The following is a 4,814-nucleotide window of genomic DNA, read 5'->3' as shown; positions in this document are numbered from 1 at the left end:
TGTTGTAGAATCTGTACAAATAAATCTTGTTGACTGACATTTTGGGTATTTTAGATATTAACTGTGAAGAGTGAGAAATTTGAGGTTCTGTGTACGTACATGTCTATAGCAATCAAAACTTTCATATTGTGTGAAGAGATAAAATGTCTGAATTGGACTGTTTTATAGTCCAGTGAGACCAGCGAGTTACAGTACATCTGGTCAAACTAAAACTGCAAACTCACACCCTGTTTTTATCACAAAGAAATGTTGTGTGAAAAGGGGTGTTGGCTTTGTTTTTGGAAAGCCTGTTCATTGCCATGTGGTGAAAAGGGTAAACGCTCTCTGTGTGTGTATAGTCTTTTTGTACAAAAATGCACCAAATGCATGGGGACACAATGCAAGTGTGCAAGATAAAAGGATTTAATTATGTACTGGAAAATAGTTTTATAGGATCTGACCTTGGGGATGAGTAACAAGTTTTTTTTCTTTACAATAATCGTAACTCTAACAGACACTGCCACCACAAAGACTCCACACACACCGAAAATAAGAGGCAGTATGTACGGATTTTTCCCATCACAGCACTCAACCATCTCTGTTCCTGACTTGACTGTTATTTTCCCAAGAGACTCACACCTGTTAAAGAGAGAAGTACTCAAGTTGAACTTCAGGTTGCCTTTGTGTGTCTGTGAGAAGCTCTAACATACAAAGATATCTTTTGTTAGAAAAGGGCTCCATTTAATTTCAGATCTATTTAGGTAGAATTTAAACAAACAATGAACAAGTTTCATTTTTTCATCAGGAGGAAAGTCAATGTTGTAGGATAAATAATACTAACTTTGTATATAATTTGCAGAGAGTACCATCTGAATATGAACCAGCAGGACAGTCACCTGTTTCTATATTCTGTTCCTATAGAAACATAGGCAGAAATATACAGCATACACATTTAGTTACATTTTGTATCAAGGTCAAGGTCAATATATTTATAAAGTACATTTAAAAAACTAGTGTAGACCAAAGTGCTGTACATAAACAATTTTAACAAAGAACATAGACAGAATAGTACAAGATACAAGGACAAGCAATAAAATAAATCGCTATCACTCAAAAGCCAAGGAATACAGATAAGTCTTAAGAAGTGATCACTGTAATTTCAAAACTGTACTCATCAACAAGTTTAACTGAGGATATTTAGATGCAGAATTCTAACAGACAGACAGACAGACCGGTTTGAATGATGTGTGTATTGTCAAGTTGAACAGGTTGAATGTTTTCTGGCCTCTGAAGGGCTTAATTGTTGAGTGTGAGTAATACGCTCACAGTGGAAACATCTTACCCCAGGTTGTGTCATTTTACCCCATGCACCATCTTATCTTATGTATTTGGAGACAAGGACAATGATTGGAATACATGTAGCCTACACAACAATTTTTTTCAAAATACATTTACACTGCATTTCACCCATTGCACTGTACATAATAGTTGCTGTATATAAAAACAGAGACTGAATTTCTTAAATTCACCAGAGAAGTCAGTTATTGTACAGATTATGAATGATAGTATCAGTGTTCTTTAAATATGAAAATATGAAACTTTAAGAGAGTTCAGATGTGTTTGGAGAGTTTGACCAACATTAAAATGACAGTTTAACTCTTTGCAATAACTTTAACATAAGGAAAGCTTTTCAAGGTTTCAGAGTTTGTATTTTGCTTGTAAATATTTTTTTACATTTACAAGTAAAAAAACAACTAATATGCAATCACAACCAGAAATTAATTGTTGTAGGATGCTGATAGTGAAAATGTATTAAACACAAACTTTACATTTAAATAATAAAAAGTGCTTTATACAAAGTGAATAACACTGAAAGCTTTATAGAATATACTTAATGTAAATAAGTAAACTTTCATTTGTATTTACAATGCACTTTACAGATGTACATAAAGATTATATTCAAATGTAGGGAATTTCATAGTCGTATATTATGTTGCTACAAATATCTGAAGATGTACATAGTGCAAAACTCTCAGGCAGATTATATGTTTTACAAAAACATTTGTCTTAAGTCAATTATTTTATATCTTCTGCTTTCGTGTGTCAGAAAAAAAATTATTTAAGATTTCTAAACATTACTTTTGCAAATAGAATAGAACCGCCCAGATATCAACATCACTGAGTCAGTATAGGACTGCATGAAGATACAGAAACAATTGAGACAGCCTAAACACATAGAATTGTGGCAAGTTCTCCCTAACCTTGAGAAACTGTGCACAAGTGTACCTTAAAGAATTGGTGCTGCATTCAAGGTATATTATGTGGTCACACCAAATATTGATTGGTTTTTTTTATGTTTATTGAAATTTGTATGAAGTTAAATCATAAATAAAAATTATTCATGGCAATATTTCTGAAAACATAGTCACTATACAACATTTTTCACATCTGCCTAAAATATTTGCACAGTACTGAAAATATTACCAACTTTATTTGAGGCCTGGCACACACATTATAATGTAATTTTCTAATTTCCAGTTCATTCAGATTCTCTTGTCTGACTTGGTCCTCTGAACTCAAGTGGTATGACTCATTTACCGTGCCTCCAACATCTGGAAAAATGGTGAAGAAAATCATTACTTTTCAAGTAGCATGAACATTAGTGTCTTGCATGGTTTTCCTAGTCAGCCATAGGAGAACAAAGTGTTAACACATTAAAATCTAATACTTTATATAAGCCATTCAAGTTTCTCATCATAAATGATTAACTCTACATACAAAATAACATTATTCTTACCTGTTAAACTGCTTTTTTCTTGGGATTCCTTTCTTAATTCCTTTAAACTAAACAAATAAATCCATTTTTTGCTATTTAAAACATACATATTTGTTTCCTTTATTACTTTCATGTCGAAAAGTTTTCATTACATAGAAATTAAGTTTCTGTATACCTGTATTATTTCAGTAAGCCCCATGTACTCACATCTGTGAATGTTATCCAGGATCAGAGTTTTTGAAAAATGATAAACAGTAAACCACACAATCAGCTCTAGTGAACACTCACTTTGTGTGCAGTAAGCAGGATGAGAAAGATCCATTTGAATATTTTTCACCTGAACAGTTCACATACACGGTATCTAATGAGCCAGTAGCTGCAGAGACAGTAAACATATAGATTATGAGTTGTGGATGTTTAGATATAATGCATAAAATTCAAATAACAACTCAATGAACAGATGCACAGTGCAGGGCCTCTTCATTTTAATCATTTCAAAGTGCAGCAATAAGAAAGTCATTGCTTTTAAGCAGTTAGACTTAACAAATACCTTCATATTTAACCAATAAAAATAAACAATGTTTCATGCACCGTATGTGTATTTTTATATAATAGTATGATCATTTACCTGTCTGTTTGATGTATTGTCCAGTGCTGCATTTAGAGTGTTCCACAGCAAAAGTGCAGCTGCCTTTATTTGTGTCAGTGCCATAGAATCCCTCCAGTGGTCCACAAACAGTATCTAAAGACTGAGTGCATGCTTTATTGACTCTTAAGCCTTGGCCTAAGATCGACATGAGTCAGTAAAGGTTTGTAAAGCATTCTGATATATATATATATATATATATATATATATATATATATATATATATATATATATATATATATATATATATATATATATATATATATATATATATATATATATATATATATATATATATATATATATATATATATATATATATATATATATATATATATATATATATATATATATATATATATATATATATATATATATATATATATATATATATATATATATATATATATATATATATATCTATATATATCTATATATATCTATCATGCATCAAATTAACTACTTTTCTTTTCACAGATATGTTTATAGTTGTATCTGAATGAGCTAATAGTACACTGTAAAAATTATTCTTAGATCAAGTAAATAATGTTGCAAAAGACACCAACGATTTACTTGACTATTATAATATAATTTTTTTCAAGTTAAAAAAACAAGTATAGCAGAATAGTAAATTTCTTACTGAAAGCATGAGATGAAGCACTTAACAATGTAAAACAATGTATAAAGTACATACATGGTTACATAGAACTTCTTTTTCTTTTTTTTTTTTTTTTTTTTTTTTTTTTGTCATTAACTGCATAAAAAAACAAGTAAAATGTTGACTACGAACACCTTTTTTGTTGTTAATATTTGCAGGGACATTTTGTTTGGAGCAACCTAAGTTAAGTATCTTGCAACTCTTCCTAAATACTTGCATTAACAGACAGTTCTTTACTATTAAGCTACAGCTTCCACAAATTGTTGCTGAACAACATCTAAAACTTTAACATTTTTTTAAATTCCTGATGAACAGATATAAAGACACTATCAAAGTGCAGGGAAAGCATTTTGTAAGGCCATTGGGTTCATCAATGAAAGTGAACTCAAGGCATGAACATATTGTAATGGTTATCATCTGTGCAGTGCTGATGAACCAGGGGCGGACTGGGACTAAAAAGTGGCCCTGGACTTTCTGGCCCAGAGTGGCCCACCAAACCCGGCCTGCAACACACCACACCATAACACACCGACTCGATTTAATTTTCTGGCTCAATTTCAAATTTTTGTGTTGAGAAAAAAATAAAAATAAAACAAAAATAAAAGACATTTCTATTGACTGCTAGTCATGACAACTGGCACCACAGTGCAAATATTGTCATAACTTTAAAACATATAAAACTTCTGTAAATGTGACGAGTGGAGTTTTTAGAGAAAGCACTAAAATAAGCACTTTATAGCTGAAAACTTTTTTCC

The 4,814-nt window shown here is 31.0% G+C and overlaps 1 long non-coding RNA gene across 1 annotated transcript; it reads right to left on the bottom strand.

Moving 5' to 3' along the window:
- Positions 1 to 1,176: 1,176 nt before the first annotated feature.
- On the bottom strand, positions 1,177 to 3,533 carry LOC127414882 (uncharacterized). The gene is made up of 4 exons (XR_007892865.1): positions 3,384 to 3,533; positions 2,931 to 3,131; positions 2,777 to 2,823; positions 1,177 to 2,591 (listed from the first exon to the last, which is right to left on the bottom strand). It is a non-coding gene; the product is annotated as an uncharacterized LOC127414882 (long non-coding RNA).
- Between the last annotated feature and the right edge of the window lie 1,281 nt (positions 3,534 to 4,814).

This window comes from Myxocyprinus asiaticus, chromosome 24, assembly GCF_019703515.2.
Source record: "Myxocyprinus asiaticus isolate MX2 ecotype Aquarium Trade chromosome 24, UBuf_Myxa_2, whole genome shotgun sequence".
In the NCBI taxonomy this organism is placed as follows: domain Eukaryota; kingdom Metazoa; phylum Chordata; class Actinopteri; order Cypriniformes; family Catostomidae; genus Myxocyprinus; species Myxocyprinus asiaticus.
Note: the sequence above shows the minus strand (reverse complement) of the source record. Positions and strands in the feature narration are given on the sequence as shown.